The sequence below is a fragment of the Ictidomys tridecemlineatus genome, chromosome 4 (assembly GCF_052094955.1).
Source record: "Ictidomys tridecemlineatus isolate mIctTri1 chromosome 4, mIctTri1.hap1, whole genome shotgun sequence".
Lineage (NCBI taxonomy): Eukaryota > Metazoa > Chordata > Mammalia > Rodentia > Sciuridae > Ictidomys > Ictidomys tridecemlineatus.
The window spans coordinates 144740218-144759535 of NC_135480.1; the positions used below are offsets into that span (position 1 = coordinate 144740218).

A 19318-nucleotide genomic window follows, 5' to 3' on the forward strand; every position below is an offset into this window, starting at 1 on the left:
TACCAAAAAAAATTTTTTTTTTTACCACATTTGTATGTATGCGTGTGTGCATGTGTGTTTGTGTATACACACACACATATATGTATATACATATAAATATATAAAATATATATAATAAATATATACATATATTTATATGTATGAAGTGTTCAATGCCTGTGTTTCTCTATTAATTGAAAGTTTGTGTGACAGAGATTTTGTGTGAATGATCACTTCATGTGCCATGATGTAGTTTGTTTTGGAATAAGTATGACTATCACACACATACAGTGTGTGTGCGGAAAGGGAAGGCATCACCAGACAACAGTCATTTGCCCCTAAATGCCTACTCACAAAGTGCTGTATTCACACAATACAGGTTGTGTCCAACTATATTACTTGTAGTATTCTTTCCATTTTGAGGGAAAGAGTGATATTTTTAAATACAACCAAATGGTGGTATAGTTGAGATTTTTTTTCAACAAAGAAAATGGCAACCATGTAAAATGCTGCTTTTTCCATACGTAAGAACACTTGCTATCAGGGAAAAAGTGCTGGTGTCAATTTTTATTAAATGATGAATGAAATTAGAACATTTTTATGAGGTAGATATTCCTGGCCATGATTGCTTCTAGGAGTGGCTTGCTTCAATGACATGAAGCAGAATGGAAGCATAGCAGCAAGTCTTAAAGACCCAGAGGCCTACTGCCAGGGCTGAAATCTAGCTGAACATCTGCAAGGTATGGTGATGTTAGACAAATCCCCTAATCCCTCCATGATCCCATTTCATGATCAGTAAAAAGTGTGAACATGACCTCCCTCGAAGAATTTTTCTAAGAATCCTGTGACATATCCCCATAAAATGCTTGTGCTCCCTGATATTTATCACAAATAAACATTAGGTATTTTAACAATCATTATATCATGAATTTCAATCTAGCATATTAGATTACTGAGGAAGTCATATTACGGTGAAAATAGTTCAATCAGCATGACTTTTACCAACACTACATTACTTCCTTAATCATCTAAGGAAACAATCTGTATATAACCTATTATTAAACAGATTCTAAGCCTATACCCACATACTGCCATAGAATTTGAAAAAAAATATTTAGTTAAGCCAGATGCAACCAAAGAGTGGATTGACAATCCTTCACCCCTCTCTCCTGCTCAGGTTCCCAGATTTGGACCTGCTCATCACCTTAAAGTAAAAAGGAGAGCTGCCATTAGTCATTACTGAGAAATCCATCCCTAAATTCTGACTGTATCAGAGTCTAATGCTCATAACCATCTGTGGCAACCCACCTACTGTGAGCTAGAGTTCCCTGCACAGTAAAGGAGAACACAGAAGGATGAGAAAACTGACCTGTGACATTTACAGGCTATGTATATTTTGATAAAAATATTTTAACATTTTCCCTCTTCCATGTATCCAATAATTATTATTTTGATTTTCTTAAAATGTTAGTCTTTTAAATTAAATTAGGATGAACCTGTTTGACTTCTTCTAAAATTTTGGTGCCTGTTTTGTGGAACACTTCATGGACACTGGCCCATAAAAACTGAAAGTTTGATTATTTCTGCTGCACAAGAAAAGACACTAGAACTACAGTGTATGCACGAGAGCCATGGGGCAAGACAGGTAACACCAGCCACGGGAATTTGGGGGACAGAAGGACTACTTCAGGGGGAGGAGGTTACCACAACTCCAAAGTGGGGTTGAGGTCTGAATAGGATGAATAGAAGTGGGAAATTATATACACACACACACACACACACACACAGAGAGAGAGAGAGACAGAGAGAGAGAGAGAGAGAGAGAGAGAGAGAGAGAGAGAGAGAGAGAGAGAAGGACAACTTTGTAAGCAGTTTATAGTGACATGACAGGAGGAAGGTTTAAGGTTTGTCCAAGGGACAGTGACTAGATTAATTTGACTATAACAAAAGGGCGAGAGGTAGAGTCCTTGATTAGAGCCACCATGTGAGGCCCTTCCGGCACTTGGCACCAAAGCTCATGCTAAAGCACCATGTACAAATTATGTTTGGAAAGAATATGAAAAAGTCAGAGTGTCAGAAGAAAGTAATTATAAAATGAATGAAGAGGGACCTACTTATTTCTTTGCTTCTTCATGACATCGGTTTGATGCTCTGTATCACTAAGATACACATTTCTGCCCTCCTGAAAAACAATCCATGAAGGATGTCTTTCCCTGTCAAAAAGAGAAACCTTTCTTTGTATAATAAAAGTGGTGTGAGGAAATCATTAGTTAAATTGTCATGGTGGTGGTTTTGCTAGGAAACGGCAGATTTACAGGCCTTCACTCAGTGTATTTATGACTGTGATGGGGAAGACAACCAAAGTGCTTATATATCTCTGTGACTTTGAGTAAAATTCAAAAGTCATTTCAGTGGTTGGAGTTAACAGAGCACAATGCTATTCAAGAAATGTAAACAGAGGCCTTACTCAGGCATCTCTATTAAAATCTGTGTCCATTACTTAATTTTATGAATAGAGAAAATACCTCTTCCTATATGAACAGAAATTCCTCATTTAATTCCTCTCTTCCTTTGTCTTTTAATTCCCAACTACCTTTTTCTTTTTCTATAAAAAATAATCCTTGACCTTACTATTAAATGTTGCTCCAAGGAAATTCATTCATTCAGTGTTCACAGGTTAATGCCCATTAAAGTAGTGATTCACAGCGAGATTTAGGACAGTGTTATAAATGCTTATACTTTTTCTCCTTCCCATGGTTTCAGGAGAAAAAGGAAATCCTTGATAGAAAAGTAGAATCCGATAGAAATCACTGTTCCCCCAAGTTGTGTTCCATGATGGATAGAAGATATGGGTGCCAGAGGACACACATGGAATATGTCAGTAGCAGTTTGTGGAAGAAAGATGTTGAATCAGAGCAACATGGTTTCTTAGTAATACCCTAAAATTTTCAGGGTGCTGGGTAAGAAGAAAGGTCAGGAGATTTTAATGAGAGGTGCTGTGACTTTGATTAACCATGGCTTACTGTAGTGCCTTATTGGCCTCTTGTCTCTCCCAATGCCCATGCAAACTAGAATGATGGATTTCCTATTCAGATAAGCCCAACTGGTAGCAGGAACAGGGAACCACCATCAGACAATGCATTTCAACAATTTTCTCAAATACTAAAAACAAATGCAAAAAATGCCCCAACTGAAGGTAATAGAGAAAGCTTCAACCCAGGAGTTTTGCAAAGGGATATAACACAGGATGAACTTTTTCTTCTCAGAAGAATCTCCATGACAGTGCAGACCTGGCAGGAGCAGCTACAGAAGGAGAAGAGTAAGGAAGAACAGGGTGGAAAACAATGGGCTGATCTGAACCCCAAACATGGCACAGTCATGGCCCCAGCCAACCATGAGGTTACCCCAAACAAAACAACTCAACGCCCTAGAAGTTTCCCTCTGAAAGTATCCTAGAGACCATAAGCCATCTAGTGATGAACTAGGGAAGGTAACATAGTTGCTGGAATTCAAAATAAAGACTTAATTTGGTTTCTGGAGACCTCCATTGAAGATCCATGGCTATCTCCCTGCTCTTCACACCAGGGAAAATTCCGTGAGCCTGCAAACCCCACTTGCACCTCTGTAGAGTCTGCTGTCTGCATTCCTCCATTCATAATATAAATTGACAACCAAGGACTCCCAAACATTTCATCAAAACTTCTTCATGAATGAAAAGACCAAATTAAACAAATATGAAATCGGACTGAGAAGAAACAGGCAATAAAGGAACAAAAAAAAATAACTTGGAACAAATACTCTATTTTCCTGAGAGATTTGAGAAAATATTGCATCCATAAGCCAAGAACTCAGGCTATGAAAAAAATGGAAAAGAGAACAAGACATAGTTCTTGGAAATTTAAAAGAAATACAATTACCAAAACAACAACAACAACAAAAAAAATAGAATCAAAGAAAAGGTTGGAGATAAAGGCAAGATTCTCTCCCAGAATTAAAGATGATATTATAGGAAGAAAGGGAACTAAGAAAATGAAAAGGAGGACATTTACAGACCTAGTAAGATAAAAGTTTTTAGACTGGAAGTAAAACCCATGAGTTTCCAACACATAAAATGTCTACAGTAGAAAAAATAATGAAATTGAAACTGTAAGATTTTCTCTTGGAAAAGAGCTTTTGACTAGGTGGGGGCGGGGGGGGATGGTAGATAGGTGTTCTTCATTTTGTTTGTTTGTTTGTTTGTTTTAAGCTATTTATGCTACTTCATTTTTTTTAAATCGGATATATGTTTTAACTTGATTTTTAATAATAATTTAAGTAAGAGCCATGGACAGTACACCTGCCAAGACAAATACCTGATTAAAATTGCAAAGTGGGTGAAGAACAACTTCAGAACCTTCAGCCCCTTATACTTAAACCCTTTCCCAAACTTGTTGATTGGTACAGTCAGGTACCAACAGTCTCCCCGTCTGTCATTTGATATTAAAGCCTATTCAATCCTCCCACTGAATTATTTTTTACTACTTTAAGGCAACAGAGGAGGAAAGAGAAATTGCATTTATTAATTATATAGTATGCTTACATATTGGTATAGCTTAGGTCTTAAAGGTCCCCCAATGGTCTATGTGCTAAAGTTTTTGGCACCATGGGGAGGTGGTAGAAACTTTAATAGGTGGGGTCTAGGGGGAGGTTTAAAGTCACCAGGGCATGTCCTTGAAGGGGATTCTGGGACCCCAGTCTCTCCCTCTTTCATATTCCCTCAATGAGGTGAGTAGCTTCACCACACATGCTGCCAGGATGTGCTCGCTGCCTCACCACAGGATCAAAAGCAATGGGGACAACCGTCCAAGGACTGAAACCTCCAAAATTGTGATCCAACATGAATCTTTCCTCTTGACAAGTCAATTTAAGTCAGGTATTTGTTGCTGTAACACAAAGCTGACTAGCACCACATTTGTTACTTAACTTTTCCAAGTACTCCATGAGGTTCATGTTATTTCCACTTGAACCAGTACCAGAGCAAGGGATCAAGTCAGCCTTCAAACGGAGACTTACCTGTTTTGCAGACCCATGAGGGTTCAAGTTTATGATGATGCTTCCTTGTTCATTCATTTAGTTGTTATATGTTTTCTGCTGGGGGAGGAGAGAGAGTGAACACGGGGAGGAAGCCATACGTTTCACTGTAATGGTTTGTGAAACAAGCAAGGTGACCCTGGGGCAGTTCTCAGTGCTCCACAGGACTGAAGAGGTGTGCAAGAACTGGAGTATTGAGCAGGGACACATGGAGGGGAGACCTAGGGACCCACACTCCACGAGCTTGCCAGCACTGCCTGATTTCAGTACCTGGTCACAAAGTGTTCATACTCTGTAAAACTGGAGAAAAGAAAAATGGAATAAGCTCTGACACATTGAATTCATATAAATAAAAAAAATGACTACAATCCCAGCAATTTGGGAGGCTGAGGCAGGAGGATCGTAAGTTCAAAGCCAGACTCAGCAAAAGCAAGGTGCTAAGCAACTCAGTGAGATCCTGTCTCTAAATAAAATACAACATAGGGCTGGGGATATAGCTCAGTGGTCGAGTGCACCCGAGTTCAATTCTCGGTAAGACCCTCCCAAAAAAATGTGAGAAAAAATATTTTTTAAAAAAAATCAAGATTCCAAAAACAAAAATGAAATGTCCAAATGAGTCTGAGATGTCAATGGTACCCACTTGGTTAGCACAGTACCAACTGCTCCCAATACATTGCTGGGCAACTGCTGTGTATTAGAGGAAACCAGTCCTTTGACAGCACTATCCTAGCTGGTTTTTCTTACCTTTCTTGTTCTTTAAAAAATACTGAGAGTAATTAGCTTGATGACCTCAAAAATCACTCTTAAAATCCCCTCAACATTTGGTTAAAAGAGCACTAAAAATCCTTTACAACCGATATATCCTAATTTATGGGTCTTAGCTCATGTGTTTCTCCTTTTCCTGGAAAAGTAAATGAATCCAAAGTCATGTTAGGAATTTTTTACAATTATGAAATTTCTACAGTATGCTTATTTTGTAGACCCTGAAGCTCTTAGACAACTTGGAAGACTGTTATGGGGCTGGTGCATTAGCTTGTGTTACCTGTAAACTTAGGTTACTGATGACTTTTAAAACTCTCTCACATAACCTATCAGGTCAAAGATGCCTCTTGTGTGTAATTTCTTACAGGTGACCACTGTGGTCTTAATTTTAATGCTCCCTAGGACAGGAAGCTCATCTCCTTATAATACTTGGTTTTACAGAGATCTTAGATTGATAGTGAATGTGCAGGTGCAGGTGTGGCTGAGTGTAGTCTTGAGGAAGCTGGTTGGAAACTCTGTAGAAATCTACTCACATGAGGGTCTGAGGAGGCTTTGGGGAACAAGTCATTCAGAAGGAAGAAAGTAAATATATTACTTAAGTGTATTAAATTCTATGAAAGTTAGCAAAGTAAACACCTCTTCTGATACCTCCTGTTTCCTGTCTTCTCCACCTACAATGTTCTACACTCAAAACACAGCTCACACTACTGCTTAGAAATTCTCCTTCCCTGTCTGCTGATCGTCCAGTGGGCCACATGATCTGTGGTCACAGTTGACAGGGTCTGGTAAACACTGACTGCAAGTGGGTCAATTAGATTCTCTCTCTCTCTCCTGGGAAATTTTAAGTAGTGCCCAGAGGTTCTGGTTAATATTCACTGACTACTCAGGTCAATCTCAGCTGGGGTAGTTATTCTCTGGGGCAGTTACACAAAGAAAAGAGGAAAGCTGGTGTCAGAAAGAATTCCACAAGAAAACTTCCAAAAGGAGGGTCTGTAGCTCCAGATACAGTTGCTCCCTTTGTTCCTGACACTGCTGAACTTGCTGGTTGTAGTTCCTTATAAAGCTTGAATATCCGCTCTGGAAGTTGTCCTGCACCTATAGAGTCCTTTCCTAGCTTCTCCTTAATCTCATTGGAGTTCATTTTGGTTGTTTGCTTAATTCCTGGGGACTGCAGAATAAGTGAAAAGCATGAAGAAGGGATAAGAGAGAGAGAGGGGGAGGAAGAGAGAGTGAGAACAAGCAGAGGCACTTCACCAAGTATCTGCAAACCATGAAGAGCACAAGTGGGTGTGACAGAGAGGCTTTCCACAACTGGGGTCCTTGTTAAGTCGTGCTTCACCTCAAGTGGACCCAGCAGGCTGAGCAGGAGGAGAAAACACACCCATCTGAAACCAAGAAGCTGAAGGGGGCAAGTCTTCATGTCAGAGACTTCACAGTGGGTCCTGCCTGGATGATGAGGTCGCAGTGGCTTCTTTGGTGATTTTAGCAATAGCCAGCCAGAGATGGAAAGTGAGAGGCAGTAATAGAAGTTGGAGAACCAGTTGGGCTAGATCTCAAAGACACATGTCTTATCTACGGGATACTCCCAGAGCATTGTGGGAGGGAGGCTTGGAGGCCCACACACATTGGGGGAAACAACAGTCTCTTCAATAAATGGTGAAGGAAAAACTGAAAATCCACATGCAGAAGAATGAAATTTGAGTTATCTCACCATATATAAAATCAATTCAAAATGGATTAAAGAGTTAAATATAAGACTTGAAACCATAAACTATTTCTACAAACGACAACAACAATAACAACAACAAAAACAGGAAAAATACTCATGACATTGAAATAAGTAGGGATTTTTTGGGAAGAACTCAAATGCATAAGTATACAAATGGGATTTGTTTCTTTTTCTTTTTGTGGTACTCCAAGCCTCCTTCCCACAGGTAGTGTAAAGCCTCAAGCCCAATACAACTTTAGCTATTCAGATTTTTTGGTAGGCACACATGAATTCTAGGATTGGGTTTTTTTTCTAGTTCTATAAAAAGTATCATTGGCATTTTGATAAGGAGTGCATTTAATCTGTAGATTGAATTGGGTGGTATGGACATACTGAAAATATTGATTTTTCCAGTCCATACACATGAAATGTCTTTCCATTTCCTTTTCAATTTTTTTAAATCAATGTTTTGTAGTTTCCATAGTAAAGCTCCTGTTGGCCTCTACCTTCTACCCTTCTTGACTTTCTCTGTATTACTCCAGAGGGTAACCATATAATAACCCTTCAAATGGTTGAAAGCAATCATGAGGCCTTCTGCGAATCTGAGATTCCATGATCTATATATTAATTTTTATCTACACAACTTCACCATTTCCTGAACTGACCTGGATCCCATATATCAGAATCACTTGGGACACTTATTCAAAACACAAAAATATGTATTTTTGGTTCCATCTACAGATGTGCTCATTTAGTAGGTCTAAATCAAGGACCACAAACCTCTGTCTTTAATAGGTGATTCTTACATCACTCAACAAACCTAGCATTGGTAATGACTGCTTTACCTTCTTGGTCCCTCTACTTTGAAAATATGCTATCAGCCCAATAAAGAAAAGTGTACCACATATATTGCCTAACCTGTTAAGGTCTTTATTAAAAAAAAAAAAAAAAAACAACTTCAGCATTTCCTTATCCAGATTCTATCAATACAGCCTAGATTTGCATTAGCTTGTTATCATTCTCTGCTGATTAATGGTAACTTTGTAATCAGTATGACTTTATAATACATTAAAATTAACATGTTGTTTTGCACAAATAATTTTTGCTTTCTTAATTCTTTACTTGTACAATTTAACTTGAACATAAAAGTAGAAGTTTACATGTTCTTTTGAAATCATATCTTGACTTGATTCATAAAGCTCTTTTAGAATTATTGGGAGTTTAAGCAACATACATGCTATCCTTTCCAGTTTTGTGTCATGTGCAAATTATAAAAGCACACCTTCTGTGATCTCATATAAACTATTAATAGGCATTTGTATAGGTTAGAACCAAGAACACAAAGAAAAGTTTGCACAAAGGCATTGTGTTCGTTTCTATTGCTGCTGTAACAAATTACCACGAACTTACTCACTTAACAGAACATGAATTTATTATCTTATTGATTGGAAGTCAGAGATCCAAAATGAGAATCAGTAGTCTAAACTCAGGACTACACTCTCGCTGGAGGCTCTAGGAGGGAATCCATTTTCTTGGCTTTTCCAATTTCTAGAAGCCTCCTGCATCGCTTCACTTTTTAACACCAATAATGACTATTTGAGTCACAGTGCCATCTCTCCTGTCCTGACTGTTCTACTCCCCTCTTTTTCATTTAAGAGAAAACTTTGTGATTACTTCGGGTCCTGGATAATCAAGGATATTCTCTTTTGAAGTTTACAGATGAACAGCCTCATTTCTCCTGGCTGTGTAACATACATATTTATATGTTCCGAAGAAAAGGACAGACATCTCTGGTATTGTACCTACCATAGACATCAAATATAACAGTTTCTGAGGTGTTAGACTTTCCAAAAAGTGAACCCTATTTCCCAAATATTGAGTTGTTTGATTCTTAATTCATTCCTGTGTGCTACATAAAGCAGCTCTTATTAGACCCATTTTAGAGATGAATAATCTGAAACTCAGAGCTTGCAACCTTCCTTAGGGTTAAAAGCTACTAAGTGATACAGCTGGGATCAGAGCCTAGGAGTTGTGCTCCTGGCCCAATGATCTTTATAAATATTTAACCAGCTATGAATCCCCCCTAATGTTATATCATCTAACAATTTCCCATGTTGATCACAAGAACATCATGAAAGACATTGCCAGATACACATTCCTCTGTGACACTTCTCTGGTCCACAGGTCAAGTCATTTATCAAAAAAGGAAATAAAGCTTGACTTTCAATATGCCCTTGGGGAATTCGTACTACCTCCTTATGACAGCTGATTTTTCTTTGTCTTTTTTTTTTTTTAATATGAAAACAACTAAGAAGCAAGTCTGTGTCTGAGAGCTTGACAACCAGCCTGTTGGCCTGCAGATTCTGTAATGCACCTTTATGCATTCTCCTTATCACTGTCATGGAGCCAAGATGCAACGGTTTCAAGATGCTTAAAATCACCAAGTTTCGAGTCTGTTATAAATCCTCAGAAACGCTGTCTTTCCTTTCCTCTGATGTCCTCTCTGTGTCACTATTTTTTATTTGCCCACTTGTTGGTACCAATTTTAATTCCCTTCCACTTCTTAGATAGCACCCCCTTCTTGGCCTCCTTTCTGTATTATGTCTTCCAACCTAACCCAGAAAACCTTCAGTCCATTTTAATAAGCTCCTCCATGGAGACACAGACTTAAAGTGCTTTTCATTTCTCATCAAGCACAGAGACCAGATTGCACTCACAGCAAGCAAAACTGTGTGCTCAAGAGGCCCAGGTAGGAAGATGAAAACAGCCACAGCAGCAGCCGCAGCAACATTCTTGTTCTTGAATATTGAGGACCCTGGACTGGGTAGGTGGCATCATCTCCATTTTGTAGTTTCCCGTTGCTGGCTCCCTGGCTCCCAACTCCTTCATTTCCATCACTAGTCCGGTTGAACTCCTCCCCTCTAACTCTGCATTTTGTGCCTCTCCTTCTGGCTTTTCTCTTTCTGCCTCTAAGTGTGAGCACCTCCCGAATCTACCCTCTTTTCTTTGTGTATGGTCCTTCTCTGAGATCATGTCTCTTCTCATAATTTCGACTCTATTCTGTGTGCAGGTAATTTCTAATCTCTAGCTTCTAGCCTAATATTTATCTTTTGACCTGATCCTCAAAATCAAACTCCCTAAAACATTTTATTCCTTCTGTGCTCTTAACATACCTAAGGGTATGACTTTGCTTAAACCAGAATCTGTCCCCCACACCCTCATTGAATTCAGGGGCGCTTTACCACTGAGTCATATCCCCAAACCCTTTTTTATTTTTATTTATTTATTTTTTTAATTTTGAGACTGGGTCTTGCTAAATTCCTTAGGAGCTCACAAAGTTGCTGAGGCTGGCTTTGAACTCACAATTCTCCTGCCTCAGCCTCCAGAGTCATTGGGATCAAGGGATGTGCCACCTAGCCCAGTTCCAAAATTCTTTATCCTGAATTTGACCTCTTATAATCACACCAGAGCTACCCATTTAACATCTTTGTTCCCCTTCTTTCCTTTAATGATTTCTCCCCCAATATTATAATACTTCTTTCTCTTTTACCTCCATAGTGCCTGCTCTATTCCATCATTTCCCCTGCTATCAACCTAGCTCAAAAACTTATTATATGCCTCATGATTGCAATAATCTAACTCAGTGATTCTCAACCCTGGTTGCACATTAGAATCACCTCAGGGAGCATTAAAAAAAATCTTATATCTGGTCCCAACCTCAGAGATTCTGATTAAATTGAACTGGGGTGGGGCCCCAACAGTAGCATTTTTTAAAAACTCTCCAGGTGATTCTAATACGCAGCTGGGCTTGAGAAGTACTGAGCTCACCTTCAAACACTCCCTATCTACAATCAATTTTGTTTCTTGGATTATGATTCTAAAGGATTCCTTCTTCAAACACTCATCCATGCAAAATCTTTAATTTGTTAATACTTCTGATAATTTTCAAACTCATTAGCTTAGCTTCTGCCACTCCTCATAATCTGACCCCAATCCATCCTATTAGCATGAGTCAGTGATCCACCAACGTTTCCTCTCCTGAATCTGCTTTGCAATTTCCTGCTTTCCTGCATCTTGATATTCTTTCCTGGCACCCATTTCAGCCCAATGAGAATATATTCAACATTTCTATGTGTCCAGCCCAAAACTGATTTCTGTTTTGTCACCTGATCACATCCTTCCCTAAAATCCAAATCATTTTCTATTCACACCAAACTCTGAGCTTTTAGCCTGATGATTGAAGGATCAGGCCTTTGCATTACATAAGACAGATTCAATTCCTAGTTCCTCAGCTTCCTGCTGCAGGGAATCTCCTTGAACTTTGTTTCTGTGTCTGTTAAATGAGTGTGGGGAAAATACTCACCTTCACTTAATATTTAAGTGAAATCTGTATGTGGAAAATGTCTAACATATAAGAAGTGGTAGAGAACTGTTTGCCACTTTGAAATTTTTTACCATCATTGTTAATATACATCTACCATCATCCCAAATAGACTATAATAATTTGAAGTATAAGACAGTCTTACAAATTTTCTAGTGCTGTTCCTTGAACATAGAAAATATTTAATAGCCCTGTTTAATGGGTAGTTTGAAAAATAATTTTAAATATATCAAACGAGACCAAGACCTCTAGCCTGGATACACTGATCTTTGGTGGTGGATGGGCTTTATAAAATATTTTTTTAAAGCTAATCTTTTTATAGCATAGCCTTAGGAAGACATGAACAAGTCACCTTGAAGCCTTTTCTAATGTTTGCAATTCCCTAGATATAGTTTAACGTTAGTCTTTAAGTGTCCCCACATGTCCTGAGATTATACTAAATATATTTGGTGCATCCTCTCAAAAATGAATGTTCATGCACTGGGGTTGTGGCTCAGCGGTAGAGCACTCGCCTAGCACATGCAAGGCCCTGGATTGGATCTTCAGAACCACATAAAAATAAATAAATAAAGGTATTGTGTCCAACTACAACTAACAAATAAATATTTTTAAAAAAGAGAATGTTCATATAATTCTAACAAAAAAGAACCAACAACACAATGAGGCCAATTTCCTGGTTTTCATTTATACCTTGACCAGGACATTATTAGCAAGTGATGCATTTCTTATTTAAATACATTTATAATTAAACTTTGTGCAAACACAGTTCCAATGGAGTTTCATGAAGAATTCTCAGATTGTGACTCTCCAACTTGTTACCTAATAAGTTTGTAAGTTATAGATTACAGTTTGACATTTTTCTTATCCTGCTTATTCTTTTAGGATTTTCTCTTTTCTTATGCTTGTTTTCTCCTAATCCACCTAAGAGCTAATTCTGAAAATCTAATCCAGAATCTATTTTCCTTTTAAGAAAACAAACGTTATTATGATTGAATTCTACTCAAATGATAAGAACATTCAGCCCACCACCCTACACACTGCTACGGACTGAAATATTTCCCTCAGCTCATATGTTGAAGCCCTAACCCACAAGGTGATTGTATAGGAGACAGCACCTTTAAGGAGCTGGCTGAGACTGAATGAAGTCATAGGGTGGGGCCCTACTTAGATAGAACTGCTATTTGTATAAGACAAGGAAGCGACAGCAGAAATCTCTCTGTCTCTCTCTGCACATACAGAAAAGGCCACAGGAGAACATTAGCAAGAAGGCAGCTGTCCACAAGCCAGGAAAAGAAGCCTCACCTGAACCAACAAGGAAGGGACAGCAGAAATCTCTGTCTCTCTCTGCACATACAGAAAAGGCCACAGGAGAACATTAGCAGGAAGGCAGCTGTCCACAAGCCAGGAAAAGAAGCCTCACCTGAACCAACCCAAACAGTACCTTATCTTGGACTTTCAGCCTCTAGAACTGTGAAAAAAACAGATTTCTCTTGTTACGTTACCAAGTCTTTGATATTTTTTTATGACCAGACTAATATGTATGTGCACACATATACAAACACATATGCAAAAATTTTCAAACCATCTTTTCTGGGAGAAAAATTCTGGTTTTCTTTCCCATGTTACTCCCAGCCAGTCATTCTGATTAGAGTTCTTGTGGCCTCCATTACTATCTCCCTGTTACCCCAAGGTTTTACTATCAGCCACAGTAAACTTTGAAAATCCCAATATAAACTTTTCCTATTAAAACAAGAGCGCAATGGGGAAATGGCCATCTATAACCCTGGGAAAAGGTCCTCTGAGTCACATTTTTTTCCAGAGAACTTGCTATTAACTCTATAAGCACTGGCTCCTGATTGTCCTTGGGGATTTTGAGTTTTTAAATATTTCTAAGACTAGGAATACTTTCATGCTCTTTTAAACATTAGGTGAATTTATCATTTACACCTCAATTTACTCTGGGGCATCATCATGCTGATGATGAAGCTACAGATACATACAAAGGCAGATGGTGGGATTTTCAATTTAAACCCTTACATGTTACTTATTACACGCCAGTGAGTGTTTTAATCCATTTATGTATGTTAACCCACTTAATCTCCAAAACCACAGATTCAAAGTTGATACTCCTTATTGTAAAAATGTATGGAAGTACAGAGAAGCCCCAAGGATTGACCAGGGGAAGCTGAGCTTTGAAATGAGGCTGGGACTGCTGAGGACCCCTGCCCTTGGCCATCAAGACCTTTCTACCTGTACTGAAGATTGAGATGTGAAACTCAACAGGACCAAATTCCAGTCTCAGCCCTAGAATCTAGTTTCTTGATAAATTTTTTGATGTTCACTGGTATTTGCCTCCTTTCCATAAATGTCACATAAAACTTCAAGCAGGTGCAGCCACTTAGGGGTGGTGTAATGGAGCAAGATTTCTGCAAAACACATTGAAGGAATGGAATCCTGGATCATCTTTCTCCCAAGTGGGAGAAAATAGCAGATCCTTCTGAATTTTGGTAGGATCTTTCAATCTGTTGGACAAGTCAAATCATTATCCATGACAAAGTATCCCTAACATGCTGGGTTGCCTTGGTGTAGGGATGCTAAGAGTGCTAGGAGTGCACAGCTCAAAACTCTGTTTACGAAGACACAGTATCTAGCACTCAGGTTTTGATTTCTAATACTGTTCTCCAGGAAGAGCAGCCAGAGTCCTTTGGAGAAATGACTGAGCATAGGACTAAGGGAAGACCTACAAAATGACCCTGAAGCATCTTTAGTGCCAGAAAGAAAGTGGTAGGGGAGAAGCACAGTGAGAGAGGCATGTCAGAGAGACAAGTAAAAGAGTCCCCAGTGGTTAACACTACAACAGTTTGAGCAACAAATATAGTGTCATTGCATTATAACCCAAAGTACAAATCATATCACCTATAAATAAATTATAAAATAAATAAATGGAGGAGTAATTTTTGTGCAGAAATTATAAATGTAAGTATTTTCCCTAAAGAAGAAGGAGTATAAGTCCCACTTCTTAATTAGGGATTATGCATACTGTTTTCCTTCCAAAGGGTACAATATGGAAGGAGAAGAAAATAAAGACAATAACTTTACAGTGAGAAACCTGCCAAACATTACCTCACTCAGGTAACTGAAGGTCAATATTAACAGTGATAAGTCATTTTAATAGTATCTGTCATGGATTTGGTATGTTGAGATGGGTCCCTCTGGTCTTTCTCCCAAAACATATTATCCCATTATCCCAGCCCAAGCATGAGAAAAACATCAGACAGATCCCAAATGAGATACATTCTATAAAACACCTGGCCAGGTATCCTAGAACTGTCAAGTTCATCCCCCCCAAAAGTCTAAGAAACTGTTACATCAAGAAGAGCCTAAGGAGACATGACAACAAAAACTCAGGAAATCTGAAAAAAGTATGAACTTCAAGTATTAATAGTGCCGAGATAATGGTTCAATGATGTCTGCACTATTTTAACGTAAGAAGTTAATGATAGTGGAAATGGTTTATGAAACATAGATGAATTCTCTGTACTATCTGTGCGATAGTTCTATCAATTTTAAACTATTCTAAAGTAAAAGTTTATTTTAAAAAGTCATAACTCACTTGAAACTATTGTTCGAAGTATGATATGTCAAGAGCTTTGTAATGTTGTGAACAACCAATAAAAAAAAAAAAAAAAAAAAAAAAAAAAAAAAGAAAAGACAGACCTATCCAAAAAAAAAAAAAAAAAAGTCACCACAGGGCTTGTCTCGCCCAGGCAAAGTTCCCTAGAGCAGCAGTTGCAAGATCAACCACACTCCAGCTAGTGCCCCTGGAACTATGTGGGGCCAGCCTTCTCCATTCCTTTCCTCCAGCCACGTCTCAGTGTGCAATGACACACATGGATCTTTTGCCTTCAAGCTTCCTGGGACACGTGGCCCACACTTTGTGTTTCTATAGTTATTTCATCCTCAATAATAACAAAGTAATTAGAAATTTAGGTCCAACAAAATCCATATTTCTGATAAATAAACTCACATCATTCTTGGTGGCTCTGACTTCACGGTACATTTACTTCTACTTAAACAAGGTAACATACAGACAAACTCTGTTCACTTGTCATTTGTCTATAAATGTTATGTGTGTCACCAAGTTCATGAGATATGATGCATGTGTTTCTCCGGTCATCTCCAAGCATTTGCACTGAATATAATTTATTCTGAAGCACACATAGGTTTCCTTATCTGTGTCTGTCTTACTCTTCCAAAACAGACGCCAATGTTGAATGAAACTTGTAAGGATTTCCCTAGTAAAAGTGAAAGTAAATGGGGAGGAAGTGAAGAGCACATTAGGAGACCCACTAGATCATCATACAAGACTGATCCTGATGGGGGAAAGAAGGAATGAAGGCTGAGTTCAAGTGTCCTAGCTTACTGTGCCATTTAAAGAAGGCTGGATGAGGCCATTGGGCAGGTAGACTGTCAGAAGAATTTCAGGTCTCCCAAAACACAGGTGTCCCTTCTACACTGGGTGATTGATGGAGAATAGTCATAAGAAGCTGCACCCAGCAGCTGCCATCCTGGCTCAGTTATGCTTTCTATAATAGTTTTAGAGATTTGAAAGACTCATTCTCACAGCTGCCACATTAGCAAAAGGCGAAAGAAGCTCCATGCAATATGGTATCATCTCCAGTTTCCACCAAGCTTGTCAATGTTTGACTTGTGTATTTGACACACAGAATGTTGAGTACATTGTATTGTAGTGAAATTCAAAGTATCTATAATCTGTATGTTCAACAAAATGCTTCAAATTCTGAATAATGCCCTGATTTGTAGGTGGATTCAAAAAGGTGATAACGGTATGAAGCTACAGTGATAAAACAAAGGTGGAATGAATTCAGTAATATCTTTGTTATCTTTAGGTCAGCCCATAATTTTTTAAGTTGACATAAGTAATTGTACCTATTTGTGGGGTACATAGTGAGGTGTTGATACATTATATCATGATAAACTCAGGGTAATTAGCATACCCATTAACCCAATCATTAATCATTTCTTTGTGGTGAGAACATTTAAAATCCTCTCTTCTACAGAAGTACTTTAGATTAGACAAAGGAGAATGAAGCTAAGAGATGGGGGATGGAAATGGGAAAGACAGTAGAACGAATCCAACATAACGTTTCTGTGTTCATATATGAATACACAACCAGTATAATCCACATCATGTAAACAACAAGAATGGGAAATTATACCCCACATATGTATGATATGTCAAAATAAATTCTACTGGCATGTATAACTAAAAAGAACAAATAAAAATTTTTAAAAAAAGAGAAGCCACAAAAGTCCTCTCTTCTAGCTATTTTGAAATATACAATACATTATTGTTAACTATAGTCATCATACTGTGCAATAGAAGGTCAGAACTTGTCCTCATTTTTTTCTGTGTACCCACTGACCCGCCTGTCCGCATTCCCTGCTCTCCCTATTATCTCTAGTCCCTGCTTTTTGAAAGCAATTTTTAGATTCCACATACAAATGAGATCATGTGACATTCTTCTTTCTGTGCCTGGCTTATTTCACATAATGATCATCACTTCCAGCCATGATGTTACAGTGAAGGGATTTCATCCTTTTCATGGCTGAATAGTACTTTACTGTATAACACTTTTTTCTTTATTGATAGACTACTTAGGTTGATCCATTTCTTGGTTATTTGAATAGTGCTGTGGTAAACATGGGAGTGCAGATATCTCTCCAATATACTGATTTCATTACCTTTGGTATTACCAGTAATGGGTTTGTCATATTATATAGTAGATATAGTAGGTTTTTAAAAATATTTTTTAAGAACCTCTATACTTATTTTCATAATGATTGTACTAATTTACATTCCCACCAGTATTTCTCCACATTCTCACCAACTCTGTTCTTGTCTATTTCTGTGTTTCTAACTAGAGTGAGTTAGCCATTCTAATTGTTCTGAGGTGGTACCTCATTGCAGTTTTGATTTGCATTTCCCAAATGATTAAGCATTTTTCATATACCTGTTTGCCATTTGTACATCTTCTTTTAAGAAAGCTCTATTAAGATCTTTTGCCCATTTTTAACTTTTTTTTTTGCTATTACTTTGGATTCCTTACATATTCTGGATATTAATTATTTGCCAGATATATAGTTTGCGAATATTTTCTCCCATTCTATAGGCTGCCTCTTCACTTACAGATTGTTCCCTTTGCTATGTAGAAGCTTCTTAGTATGATATAATCTATTTATCTGTTTCTGGTTTTGAGGTCATATATTAAAAGATATTACCCATTCCAATGTCTGAAGACCTCTCTAATTATTTATTCTAACATTTTCTCAGTTTGGGGGTCTTATATTTTATTCACTTTTAAAAATTGTTTTGTAGTTGTATATGGACAGAATGCCTTTATTTTATTTGTTCATTTTTTTTTTTGTGGTGCTGAGGATTGAACCCAGTGCCTCACGCATGCTAGGCAAGTACTCTGCCACTCAGCTACAGCCCCAGCCGCAGTATTTTACTCATTTTAAGTTGATTTCTACAGAAGATGAAAGACATAGGTCTAGTTTTATTCTTGTGCTTGTGGATATCCAATCTTCATGGTATCATTTATTGAAGAAACTATCTTTCCCCCAATGTGTGTTTTGTAACACCCCCTCTAGTACCATGTGGCTATATGTGCATGGATTTATTTATATGTTCTCTATTCTGTTCCACTGGTCCATATGTCTGTTTCTGAACCAGTATTATGCTATTTTTTTCTTTTAAAAAAATATTTATTTATTTGTTCTAATTAGTTACACATGAAAGCAGAATGCACTCTGATTCATAGTACACAAATGGATCACAAGTTTTTCACTTCTCTGGTTGTACATTAAGTAGAGTCACACCGTTTGTACAATCCTACAAGAACCATGCTATTTTTGATTACTATTGCTTTTTAGTATATTTTGAAGTCTGTGATACTCCCATCTTTATACTTTTGCCTCAATATTTCTTTGACTATTCAGGGTCTTTTGTGACTCCATACACATTTTAGGATTATTTTTTCTGTTTCTGTGAATAATATCATTGGTATTTTGATAGGGGTTGCAATGAATTTGTAAGTCACTTTGGGTTACAAGGATATTTTAACAATATTTATTCCTCCAATTCATCAACATGAGATATCTTTCTACTCATCCTCTTTGATTACTTTCACCAATGTTTATAGTTTTTAATATGGTGATTCTTCACTTGTTTGGTTAGATTTACTGCTAGGCTATTTAATTTTTATACCTATTATAAGAGCAAAAATCCTTAACAAAATACTAGCAAACAAGATTCAATAGCATATTGCAAAGATAATTCACTGTGATTAAGTGGAATTTATCCCAAGAATGTAAAGATGGTTTAATGTATGAAA

At 37.7% G+C, this 19318-nt stretch overlaps 1 long non-coding RNA gene across 3 annotated transcripts in view; it reads left to right on the plus strand.

Annotated features, from left to right (window-relative positions):
- The window catches only part of LOC144377269 (uncharacterized), a 528176-nt gene extending 512566 nt beyond the window's left edge, over nucleotides 1-15610 (plus strand). For all 3 annotated transcript variants that reach the window (XR_013438091.1, XR_013438089.1, XR_013438090.1), the window contains 2 exons: nucleotides 10214-10343; nucleotides 13139-15610. This is a non-coding gene — a long non-coding RNA (uncharacterized LOC144377269). The remainder of the gene's footprint in view (nucleotides 1-10213; nucleotides 10344-13138) is intronic.
- Nucleotides 15611-19318: the final 3708 nt, after the last annotated feature.